This window comes from Leptonotus elevatus, chromosome 12, assembly GCF_054856555.1.
Source record: "Leptonotus elevatus isolate MCC_2025b chromosome 12, RoL_Lele_1.0, whole genome shotgun sequence".
NCBI classification, from domain to species: domain Eukaryota; kingdom Metazoa; phylum Chordata; class Actinopteri; order Syngnathiformes; family Syngnathidae; genus Leptonotus; species Leptonotus elevatus.
The window spans coordinates 10,808,847-10,822,500 of NC_141250.1; the positions used below are offsets into that span (position 1 = coordinate 10,808,847).

At 40.1% G+C, this 13,654-nt stretch overlaps 1 protein-coding gene across 2 annotated transcripts in view; it reads right to left on the minus strand.

Moving 5' to 3' along the window:
• Window positions 1–11,523, minus strand: part of myo16 (myosin XVI) — a 119,558-nt gene extending 108,035 nt beyond the window's left edge. Inside the window, exons 1-4 of one of the 2 annotated variants that reach the window (XM_086091568.1) lie at window positions 11,364–11,523; window positions 9,751–9,814; window positions 9,050–9,097; window positions 8,821–8,933 (exon numbers count right to left, since the gene is read on the minus strand). The gene's annotated coding sequence lies outside the window, so the exon portion shown is untranslated. Of the gene's footprint in view, window positions 1–6,480; window positions 6,628–8,820; window positions 8,934–9,049; window positions 9,098–9,750; window positions 9,815–11,363 lie in introns of those variants that run through there. The other variant, XM_086091569.1, reaches the window with a different exon arrangement.
• Between the last annotated feature and the right edge of the window lie 2,131 nt (window positions 11,524–13,654).

The window sequence follows — 13,654 nt, forward strand, 5'->3', positions numbered from 1 at the left end:
CTTTTGTCAAGACAAGTGTCCGATAAACAACTGACGGATGATCCAGACAAAAAGCAGCGCCTGGAAAATCTCCTGTTTCTACACAAGGCAGCTGTCTGTCGCCTTTGCGCACAGACACATAACAAAAACATAAGACGTGTTTGAGCCCAGTGAACAGATGGGTTTGTCTGCGTCGCGCTGATATGGCGACAAGAGTCCAAAAACCGAAGCATGAATAGTTAATGAATTCCGCTGTCATTAATTGGGTGGCATGTTGACCTTGGAATAGGGGAAGATAAACCTTGCGTAGGCTTTACACTCTCACAGGCTGCTTTTTCCAGAATCTCCAGTCGTTCCTGAATTCTTGCATTTCAAGACGACTACGAAATAATTTCATTTTCCACATGCATTATCAGTCAGTCAGTCAAACAGTGGTCGGACTGGACAGATCTCCAGCTTGCCCATACCTGACGGAAAACTTGACAACTTTGAAAAGTTACCACAGTCAAACCAGGAAATATTGAGTGGTAGCCGTTATAACTGCAGAGTTTGGGGTGATGAACTTGATGCTTGTCTATTCATGAATAAATTTGAATACTAAAAGATGCTGCATGCTGCCTCAAATGATGTCAGTGCGACAAAAAAAGTTGGTTAACTGATAAAAAAGCACTCAACAAGGATGGAGAGTGCTGAGTGTCGTGTGTGTGAAAATGGAGCTTGTCTCAGTCTATTGGATTGATTAGCACATCATCTGCCTGTTAATTATCTTCTCAAGCTCTTGGAAATCTATCTAAAACAACCGCTCGCTCAACCTCTGAACTGGCTTTCACACATTTAGTGCCTCACCCACCACAAATTAGACTAGCACCTTTTCACAAACATTTTGGGTTGCCAACACTTTTCCCACAGTGTTAACTGTAGATGAAAGTTGTTTTAACCTAAAAGTGCCTCTATAAAAGTCAAATTGCATTTGATTCTGGTTACATGTGGAATCTTAGGCTTGGTATTGCTCAAAGTCATTATTGAACACCAAATGGGGGGGGGGGGGGGTGGCTATGCACAAAACTGACCTTAAAAAGTTGAAGATTGCTAAACTGGCCGTTGGGGTGACAAGGGCAAAGCACTGATTTGATTTTTGACTTTACGAATGTCAGGTGTTTGTTGGGCATGCTTTCCAATTTTTTTGTTTTTTCTTAGCTAGGGGCACTCATTCTTGAGACAGCAAACATTTAGGGCTAGAATTCTAGTTAGAATTGTAATCAGTACAGTAAAATAAACCGATGAATAGGCACAGATGAAGGGGGATAAGCAGTGACTAATTTTCCTTGATCAAATATGCAAATAATTCATATTCAATTAATCAAGTCGTTGTTAGATATTACTTGAAAGGGAGACTCGACAATTCATTCTTTGCAATGAACCACAAACACAATCAATCTATTATTAACATGATCATCCTGAACTCAAAAATTCTTCAAGTGGGATCCCATTGCATTTTCTTTAGTCCCAAATTTCCGACCAATCAGGTATCTGCATTGAAAACATAACAATGGAAGTGAAAGTTCAAACAGGAAACTTCAACTGTCTCGAATGGATCCAATAGAATATAGAAAGACAATATACAGTATGAGAGGATCTCATAAGCCATAGTGGCCTGCATTTTTTAAACTCTTTTATCAGCAGTTTTTTATCACTTCAAACCCACCTCCTCCACTTCTCTGCCTTGTTGCTCTTCTTTTGTTTTATCCTCATCTGCTTCTTCTACACATCCACACATTTCCTTCATCTTTTATTCTATTCTATCTAAGACACCAATTTGACACTTAGTTGGAGCATCATAGCATTGTCAGTCAAGGGGGGGCATCATGCTCCATTAAGTCCTGACCTAATATGATTAGAGTGAAAAATGGTTGATGACATGCCTGAAATCACAACCAGACATCATCTTTCATCTCGGTTAAAAATCCCCGCGCAGCATCTCTAACGGATCAAAGCAGCGGTTTAAAGAGAATGTGTAACCAATGGTAGTAATCTATTCGATGCTCGAGCAGGCATTGTCAAGCGGGCAGGAGAGCAACCCCCGTAGGTGGACAAGTGTTTGTGTGCAAGGGGGCGGGTCCTTGCGTCTGTGTGTGTGTTCGTGTGCGTTACAGGTTTGATAGCAATAACGGGAGCACAGCAGTGGAATGATTACATTTCACACACCTGCCCTCCTACACGAAGGGAGGACCAGCTGCCTCTTGAATCCCTCGTTCTCGCTTTTCAATTCCGTTCCACTTCTCTGATCGTGTCATCTCCTTTACAATCATCTCATGGAGAAAACGACACAATTGTACAGTCCCAATACCTTTTCTTGCTCAGCGGGCAAGTAAAGGTTGGGCTCACAGGAGGACACTGTATGGGAATTTTTTTTAATGTGACGGGTGCATCAAAATCAGTATTTACTTTGGTTTATGACTAATAAATCTCCAAGCCACAAATATTTTGGGTCATATTTCCTTTAACCCTGGAGAACCCAAGAACCCTTTTCTTCTTTGGAAAATTTTGAATTATACATTAAATGACTGCTATAAGTTCACTGAACACCAAAATATATGATGGTCTCAACAGTGACTATGGAATCTTGAGCTGGCTGGATGCCGCTAAAAACCTTCCGCTTCAAAACCTTGACGTACTGACAAAAGTGTCACTCAGTAACTCTTGCTAGCGCAAATGCACAATTCTATATGACAGGAAGGCCAATACGATAAAATAAGAGTGACTGGACAAACTAAGATAGGCACATAGCTACTGCATAGCAACTGACCCCATTATCACATAATAAGGAACATAATAACTGCATAAACCTTGGCAACCTAAAAGTGGCCAATGCAGCTAAAACATCACACTATTATCATAAGGAACATAGTAACCGCATACAACGTGGCAAACTAAGATTGGCCAATACTGCTGACATAACTGCAAACCTAGAATACATCACAACAACATCATCACATTATCATCATACGAGACATAGTAACTGCATAAAACTTGGCACACTTAGAATATGGCTAAAACATCATCATCATCATCATCATCATCATCATCATCATCATAAGGGACATATTAACTGCATAAGCATAAAATATCCATAACACAATGACCACCTGACCTGCATACACATAATAACTTTTCATAAGCATAATAGACTAACATCATAACACAACACAACACAAAACACAGTAATCTATGACCGAGTGAACCGACCCAAAACACAATCATTAAAAAACAACAACAAATATTTAAGATGAATGCCCCTTACAAGAAAAACATAAAACATAAAAACATTCAGTAGTGGTTCCCACTACAAACAGATGAGCAGCAATCCCTGGTCACGTGCACATACAGTAGAGTAAATATAGCTTTGGCAAGTCCTGGCAAGCCCAGAGAATGACCATAATGCCCTTCTTGACATAGTGTCCAATAATAGTCCTGGAAGGGAAACAGTGTGAGGGACATCCACCAGCAAGAGTATGCCAACTTTAATATGAGGAAAGTCCATAGTGTGTCATGAGCTCACAAAGGAAGATCATATAGTAAAAGGCCATGCTTTGATTCTGATTTTTTTTTCCACAGAAGGAGATCAACTCAGGGCAACTGTGTTGGAATTTAATCTTGGCCTCCTGGAAGTGTCCCATTTCCCAAATAAATCGCCACTACCAGCTGTGACCCCCCGACTACCACCTGTCATTAGCTTTAGCTGGACAACTGCCTGGTCTCCTGAGCCTCACTTGGGACACAGCCCAAGATGTCCTCCTCAACTAGGGTCATTTTCCACCAGATGGAGACCCCCAAGATGTGTAGGATCAACACAAATACCATCATGAATGCTTGATGACCATTTGCTGAAATGCAGCGGTACCTCCCCCAAGGTAGAATAATTCTTAACAAGAAAATCATGCAGTTCCATTCCAGGCATGTAGATGGCACTTGGCAGTAATGCACATTACAAAGTGGGCGGCAAACAGCAAGTTTATTACTCACAGCAGCTCCATCTGCTAAATCTGGGCGCCTGTGGCAGAATCACTTGGACCCCAGTGAAAGCAGACTGTAACGGGGAAAATCTAAACGTATACTATACTGTATTACCCACAGATGTTTAATACTGTACATTGCACATATCTGGTGTATCATACTGATATGTCATTCCTGTCAATAATATTATACCTCTCACTTTGCACAAAATATACTGTAGCACAAATATAACTTATTTATTACTTACCCAACATGCAACTAAATGTTTACGTTGTTCTTTTTAGATTCAATTAAAAAGGTTCTGTAATCTCCCCGCAATGCTGATCTTTGTCGTAGTAGTGGTTATTTGTGAATATTGCTACTGAGAGAGAATAACGTATCCATTTATCGACCTATCTGATCTGTCTAACAGTGATCAAAACAATCCTGGCGTGACTAACGGAGTAAAAATTGCAACCAAACCCTTGCAACTATTCCACCTTTTCCCACCACAACTTCCCATCCTAATTCAATTTGAGGGTAAATTAAACCTATATTTTCCCCCATAATCCCACCTCCACCCCGCAGCATCAATCCTGTCTACTCAGTCAGCTGTCTAACCTCTGATGTCAGCCATGTGAAATGCTATCTAAATGAAATCTGTCTACTTGGTGTGTCACAGTGGGAAGTGGGTGGGGTAGAAAGGGTGGACGGGGAAGTGTCTTTTAGCTTCATTTCTGTCATTGCTGAAAGGTCAGTATGGGTTCTGAACAAGTCTTAGATCTATTACAACAATACATTCATGAAAAATAGTAAACTACTCTTTTTTGTCATCTTGTCTTTGTCCTTAATCAACCTACAGGCATGGGTTTGAGACCATGTGGTTCAACAGCTGTCCACAGCAGCAGCATCTATAAGAAATGAAGAGTGTTGACCCACATGGGGGCTGATCTATAGCATTGAATTGTGGGAAAAAAAATGTCAATTTGACCAAATTTGGATATAGGAGGTTTTCACAAGACAGTGACTTTGTTGAGGCAATTATACTTTGATATGGTATCAGAGTCATATTGTGGGTTCGATCCCTGGCCCTTGTGACCATGTTGAAGTGTTCTTGAGCAAAATATTGAACCCCCAATTGCTACTGATGCTGCATCAGTAGATGAATGTGAAGTCAGTGTGAAGCGATTTTAGTGCCTTAGGTGGAAATGCACTATACAACTGAAAGACTGTTGATTTATTATTAGTTATTCGAAATAAGTAACATAACATGATTTGTACTGACTGCGTTAACCAGAACAACAAAAAATTATCTGAATCAGCCATATTTGTTGTTTACACTTGCCTCGAATGCTTTGAGGTCGGAAGTGAGACAATCCGAGTGGGATAAATATGACTTCCCACCTTCCTCAATGCAGCATTATCATAGTGTAGAAATGTTCATTAATTGTAGTAGTTATTTTTTTATTTTAAATTTTATTTGTATTTTAATTATTTATTAGTTACTATTATTGTTATTATTATTTATTTGTTAATTGTTATTTTTAATTTTAAACCACTTTGCAGAAGGCCAATTCCTACCTAATTTCTATATTAAAATTATTTTGAATGTTTCTTGAGAAGATGAATTTAATTAGCTATAAGCTATTATTATCAACTTGTGTTGCCCTGCAGCTAAACAACTTGTAAGATATTATACTATATGACTATTAGAAGCAGTTTTCAGTGTGATGTTGCGCAATTCTGCACTCATGTAAAATACAACCGCAATAATAAGCATGCCTGTTAGCTAGAATTACATAAAGTAATGTGAATTTACTGTATTTACCTCAGCCAAGTTGTATTTCATTAGATTGAGCAGGTGAACCTAATGTGGCCACTGTGTGTTTAGCTACAGAAGTGTTAAGCCACCCCACACACACACTTGTGTGCAAACACTTGTGTGTGTCGGCCTGCTGTCTGAATGAGCCCATCTGTGAGCTCCCGTGAAACAAAAGCAGAGTTTGGTGTGGTGACACACAGCCAGAGTTATGTTCTTCTCCAACACCGTAAAGAACACAGACCCTTTTTCCTATCGGCCCCATGTTTTGTTTCTACTTCCTCACATTACATCACTTGTCTTGTTTCTTGTGCGTCTCCTTACACAGCATCATACAAGCGCAGACTGACGAGGTCCTCTGAGAGTGGGATAATTTCCCCAGGTGGCATTCATAGACAGCCTCGCAGGCTTTTTGTAGTGTTTGTGTGCACAATGAAAACCTGGTTTGCTTTTTTTTTTCTTTCTTTTTTTTTTTTTTATGCTACCAGCAGTATCTCAAGGCAAACAACAGCTCGTAAGACTGAGTGAGACAAAGAGGGAGAAAAGGACCAGTTGGTAGACGATGGACACTTAAAAACATTCCTTCATTGGCAAGTGAGAGGACGTAATGTAATAGCTTTACTACTTTAATTATAGCAATAAGGCCAAATGAATATTAACAAACATACAATAAACAAACACAAACCAACCTCAAAGTGAAGGCATCCTTCAGTTCTTGATGAGCTCCTTTCCGATAAGCGGTAACATCCGAGAGGCCTCAGCACAAAAAACACTTTGACATGCGGTGAGTGTGAATAAAAACTCTGCAGCTCCCTCCAACATCCACTCTCATGAGCTCCAATCCTCTACTGACATCCCATCAGAGAGACTCAGAGAGAAGGGAGTGAGGGGTGGGGAGGTGGTTGGTAGTGGGTAGGGGTGGGGAGTGTGCCACTCTGGGTGAACCAAAGAGGGGAGGGGGTTATTTTAAAGTCCAGAGAGAAGACAAACTTTACACATTTGTGTCTCTTTACCACATTCTTTGGGGATGCTTTTCTTCAGCTGGACCTGGAGGCCTTAGACAAGGTGGAGGAAATTACAAAAAGCTAAAAATAGCCGTCAGTGAAAGCATAAAACCACCAGGCTTCAGCAAAAGATGAAAAAAATATATCAGGAAAAGCTAGCGAGAATTTTTGGGGTGTTCGTCAGAGGCGCCTTAAACGGTGGCTGGTTGTTATGACTGCGTTTTGGTTTGGGTCATGGGGTCATTCTGTTATAGATGTGATATGCTTATGCGGTTATTATGTCCTTTATGATGAGTTATTCTGCTTATTCGGGCCATTGCGTCATTGTGTTATGGATGCATTGTGCTTATGCAGTTACTATGTCCTTTATAATAATGTGATGATGTTTTAGTCATATTAGCTAATCTTAGTTTGCCAAGTTTTATGCAGTTACTATGTCCTATATAATGATTATGTGATGATGATGTTTTAGCCACATTTGCCGCAGTTTTATGCAGTTACTATGTTCCATATGATGATGATAATGTGATCAGTTGCTATGTGCCTGTCTTCGTTTGTCTAGTCACTCTTATTTTATCATATAGGCTTTATTCTGTCATATAGAATGACTTTTAGTATGTCAACTTTGCTTAGCCGACGTTTCTCTCAGCATGTTAGGTTACTTCCATGCATGCTGCCTTCACTGTGTTCTGCAACCAGCCATGCTTGCCGTCGTTTTTTTTTTCCTGAATCTCGCCCTGCTCTCTCATTATATACTAATTTTACGGCTTTTATTCTTTACAGCGGTGGCCTGAAACTCCTTTGTAGATATGAAAGAGGAGGAGGATCAAATCTCGCCAGTGCTTGGTGGCAATGCGTGACACAGGCCAATTCAATGTGTGTGCGTGTGTGAGACAGAGGGTGGGAGGCGAGTCAAACAAACGGTCAAACAATAGAGTGAAAGGGAAAGCGTGTAGTTAAAACAGAAAGGGCAAATAAAAGAGCAGTGAGGAGCAGATGTGCAGAGGACAAAATACAAGACCAGACCAAACCACCACCACATTAGCCTCCCTTGCCCACTACTCTAATCCCCTTAAGACCCTTCTCCATTCCTACTCCCTAACTGTGTCTGTTGGTCATCAGTAAAACAAACATAGCCAAAGGCAAGGACATAGTAAAAATGGAGGAGGAGAATCAACCTATGAAATGTGATTAAAGAAGGAAAAAAAATCAGCCTCACTCATTGGTACTAGATTAAAAAAAAAAAAAGTACAATCATAAACTATAAACCTACAAACCTCCAGGGGGCATTGCAGAGTGTATTGATCAAGTGACAATTACAGGACAGTTGTAATGGGCTCTTTGCACAAATTCACTACTTCCTGAACTCAATACCACGCCCTCATTTCCTGTCTCTCATGAGCGGACAAGCTGATAAATCCAGGTGTGCCTGACCTCAGTAACCATGGTGACAATGGCCAGACACACCTGGATTAATGACATGTTGTCATTAAAAAATTAAAAAATAAAATAAATAAACTACAGAAAACGTTGAACACCCTATGTGTTATCTTGCTAAAATTATGTCATTTTTGTCTCATGCAAGTGACTGTATACCCGCTTGTGGAGGCAGCAGTGCATGTAAGTGGCACAATGGGTGGGGGTGGGATGTGGAGGTGCACAAAATTAGACCTCTGCATGATAGTGTTTCAGTCAGTTTAGTCTGACTGTGTCACAATTCGATGCCATTAGTCGTCGTTGTGCTCTCCCAGTGTTTTTAGCCCTACACTCTGCCAGTCAGCCACACCTATATAAGACTCTCCTGATCACTGGCTCATTGACAGATTGATGGCTACGCCTCCATGTAAGATTATCCAGCACAATTTTGTGGATTGATATACTGTTGCCGACCCTCGTTGCCTTGACCTTCCCTCTCTTGAGTTTCCCTCCACTGCTATCTGTAGATTACAGTGCTACATGACCGGGGCCCTAACCCCTTCCCAATGTCCCAATCTGCGCTTTGAAGTTAACTGGGTTGCTACTCACCCGTTTTGTCACTGGACAGTTGTACAAACACGTGTGTCAGACAGCCGCCTCAAAGTGGCTCTGGATCTTCCCCCAGCTAAGTTGGTCATGACATGGGTGGAGAAACTCTGTGTCTGAGTGAGGAGAGTTTGCAAGTTAAGAAGCACCTCTGTTGCATAACAGTAGGGTGGAATGCATGAATGAATGGAGACAAGTTTTACCAAAAAAAAGCACATAACAAAAGATTTACCTGGGTGCGTAATTTCCCACTTGACAAGAGTGCAGGAACTCCAGAGACCTGTTTGCATACAAGCAATTAAAAAGTCAATTTTCCAATATATATGTCCCTTTAACATCCTTTTTCTCTGTGAATGTTCCTTCCGGATAAAGTTGCTCTTTCTGTTCAAATTTCAAATTGTGAAGTTTTTTAATGACTGACATGAACTTTTTGTTGTCTGCGTGTTTCCGTATATTGCCAATGGGAAAATAAACCAACTTTTAAAAAGTGCACCAGAAAGACAGAGTGCTGTTATTTTCATGAGTAAGGATAAAGTTGGAGGGCATCGGATGCGATGCAGTAAATATTTACAGGGGCAGACTCCCTCAGCCTTAAAGTGTGTGGTCTGTCAGAGCTCCATCCTGGAGCCATAAAACAGAGTAAAGTGCAAGATGGAGAGCTTGACAAGTGGCTCTCATTCATCTCCTGCAGGGGACAATGAGAAACCATTTCACTTTTTATAAAGTCCAATGATGGCCACACTACAGTAAACTAAGGAAGCCAGGCTGCAAATAGCACCCCCCACTCAACTCCCACAGTCCATATATATATATATTTGCCTAGTTTTATCATTTAAACTGTAAATATACTGCACCACAAACTACAATCCCAAAGCACTTTAAAATAATTTCAGACTACATCTCAGTCAAGTGGCTCACTTCAACAATACTTACTTGACATCCGATAATACTTTCCTATTAGACGTCGCTTTGGCTCCACCTTGTGGCATTTTAGGGCCTAACAGAAAGAGTGCAAAAAAATGTGAATATGTGATTTCCGCCCCACCCACCCCTAAAAAAAAAACCCTGACTACAATTACTTACTGTATTCAGTAAATTGTATAGAGACCTTCTTCTTAAAACTTTGTGTATTATTTACAGTACATGTCTGTATTATACTGCCCCCTTGTGGCCAAGGTTCACACACCTCAAGGAGGCAAGTTTAATTAAAGCATGAAATCATAATGTCAATTAAACTGTTTAATACTGTAGACTCTATTGGATTATGAATACTGTTGAGGGCTATTTTTCTGTTTGAAAAAAAAAGTTTGAATATTTTTGTCGGGGAGCTGGAACGGTTTATTTGCATTTTCATGAATTTCAATGGGGAATGATGATTTGATATAATATTGTTTTGAGATACAATAGTGGAACGAATTAAACGTCTAAGTCAAGGCACCACTGTATATATTGACTTGTTTTTCAGTGTCAACATTTCCTCTGAGAATGAAAAGGATGCAAAGTTGAAACATGCAACACACATGAAGCGCTGAACTTTTAATTTCCTCCCGTGCAAATAGGGCCGCAGTTTACAACATGAGTTAATTCCAAGACGAGGCTCAACCGTCTGAATTATAGATCAGCTTATATTCAGGCGGAGAAGAGATTAATAACGCTGTTAAAAACAAATAAAACCCCTCACTCGGCTCCCGCTCCATATCAAAAATAATTAGCGTCGTCTCAGGCTGGATCGGTTGAAAATTTTACCGAACGGCAAGCTCACAACATCCAGTTTTGTCGCTCGATTAAATCCTCAGGCCATCCTTAAATGTTAAACCCAAATGCCGATGCTGCCGACTGGAGAGCTCTGGATCGGCATGATTTACTATCCAAGTAATCCCCAAATACGAGTATGTACATGGAACAAACATGTCATACATGTATGCACAGTGAAGCAGTGTCGTTTTAGTAAATTTGAGGTTAACATTAATTGTATCTGTCTGTTATACAACTGACAGGGCTACTGAACTATAGTTGCTAACTTTTACGGTGTTTTCCTCAAACTTTAAAGCAATAGCAAGTGTAGAAATTGCATATCGTCTAAAATATTGCCAGACCAGACAGCACACCTCGTATGTTGTGGCTCACTAATAAGGACAATAATATCTCTGCCATTGCCATGACAATTATCAGTCATCTACTTTAGTGAGTGACCATGTAAGTGGACCAGTCACGACACCTGTTGTGTTGTGTAAGGTCTGTCCTAAGGTGATTGTTGTATCTTAGCAAAAATATGTAAAAACGAGTCCCAGAAAGAATACCTTCCTTGTACGAAGTAGAATACATTTCTTGTTCCAAGGGTGACCCGAGTGTTAGCTCTAGCACTGGCGCTAATGTTAGCCAGAGACGCTAATCACAACCTTTCAAATGCATTTGCCTGAAACTTTACAGCAACGTTAGCAAACCACTAAACGCCTACTGTTGCGTTAAATATTGACGACTAATTAAAAACAGTAAAGTATTTTAATTAATGCAGCCACGAGTTTTTGACATTTCGAGTAGCTTACCTTTGACAGCTGCGCATGCGCATATTTGTGCTACCGAGCATGAGCACGTCTTCGCTAACTGTAGTTATGAGAGTGGTGTGATATTATGGAGCTTGATATCATCTCGGAAAAAATCTGTTACTCCAGCATGAGCACATCCTTGTCGCTACTGCTGTTGACGGCCACCTTTTAATCAATAAAAAGAGTGTGAGTGTCTAGAGTGGTGTAAAAATAAATAAAAATGAAATAAATCTGCTCCAGCTGCTTTTGCAGTAGAAATATGTTACTTCATCGAAACACATGCGTTACTTGGCTTAGACATTGACCAATAATATTAATTTAATTTAAACCATAGATTTTATTGTATATTAGCTTCGAAAAGCATTTAAAAGTCAACATTATCACTCTACCACTTTAATTTTAAATCTAGGTCTTGGGTCACATTAGATTGTGCCTTTTTGATATGGCTGATATGAATAATATAGCTCGACAATACCACAACTTAAGTGTATGTGCATGTCAAGGTTTTAATAGCTTTGAATGTTTTTTGGGGGGGGGGTAGTTTTATTTATCTTTTTGGTACTGACTTTTGCTTTGCAAATTCAGCTATGTTTAGTTTGAATAGTGGGTTTGTAAAAAAAATAATAATAATTGCATATATATATATAAGACCACGTCACATGCGACAAACTCACGGAAGCCATCGCTTTTGGCGACAGGCGCAGTGAAACACACTGCTTTTGGGTCCCTGCAAAGGCTAAACGGATCGCAGCGCTAACAGCGGTGCTCTGAGGCCCCAACCGAAAAGGTCTCTCCGCAGCCAACAGGTCGACCTTCCCTCGCCGTGAGGCTCAGCTGCCCAGCCGGACTCTTTCTCTCTCTCTCTTCATCTTCTTCTTCAAACAACGGCTTGGCGACCCTCCAATCCAGGCTATTCAGCGTCTCGGACCAACACCAGACCATTTGTAAGTGCAACTTTGCAGACATTAACCAGATTGTACAAATTGGGGCCTCCAATTGGGTTAAACAATTAGGTTAAATGTGGGTCCCATGTTGGTTTGATTAGTTCTTGTTGTATTGCCTATCACAGTAGTTAGAGTTTTGCGTCTTTTAAGTTACGAATAGATTTTCCCACATATGTTAGAAAATAAACGTGCACGAAAATCAAAACCTTGTTTCATCAATTTATAGTAACCTCTAAACTGAACAAAGAACTCACTAATTCATAAAAAGGGCACAGCCTTCATTTTAATGACTGATTCAACGAGGTTCTCATCTGTTGTCCTGATAAAACTATCAAAAACAGATGTGGTGCTCTGAGGTTCTGATCCAAATGTAATTTAAATATTAAATTTGAGTCTCCTTTAATTATTGAGCCAATTGATTATTAAATTGATGATTTACAATTATTGATTTAATAATTAATTGGACCGATTTCCCTTACAGGAAACAGTAAACAGATAATGCCGTTTCAGTTATTGTTATTTTGAAACTGTTATTTTTACTTACTTTAACAGGATTTTTTTTTATGCTATGTTTTATTTCATTCGTTTTCAGTAACAATAAAAACCTTTGTGTTTGTGTTGTGTTTTTTTCAATGCATAGTCGGTGTCAGCATGTGTACTCAGCAGGTCTCATTTCCTGATTCCCCGGTCAGATGCTGATTTCTCTTTTGTATGTCGAGTCCACAATGACATGAGCTTCCGCCAAACATGCCAGCTGTCGCCATGGAATCACACAAAGGCGAACCGAAAGAGGGGTGGGTCGGGGCATTTTTATATCATGTTTGACACATTTTGCCTCCAAAGGGGACGAACGCTTCTACTCTGAAAGCGCTTCCTTCTTAGCATTTCATGAAGAATGGCTTCTGACCCCCCCCGGGCCTTGTCTTCAGCCTTACAGCATCACAGTCCTCTTTCCGCTAATGGTTGCAACTCTGTCTCCATTTTATCCATTAAGGCCATTTGGAATTGCTCTTCCTGTGCCTTCTATTTTTGACTTTCTTCTCCCACACCTCCTTCACACCACAAGTCTCTCAATTTGCCAAATGGAGTCATGACTCCCAGGCCACGACGCCTTCGTGAGGCGACCGCCCACTGCGCTTTGTCGAACTTTGTGCTCGTTTGGATACAAGTCGAGTTGATGCAGGGGGCCTTTTAATAGAGTGTGTGTCAGGCAGAATACATGTATCAGTGCATTCAAATTGAATGAAAGTTAAAATCATTAAAACAAGTTTCTGATTAGTAGTATTTATTTTATTAATTTGATACTATGAATATGTGATGAACTGATGTAAATTAATGAAAATTAAT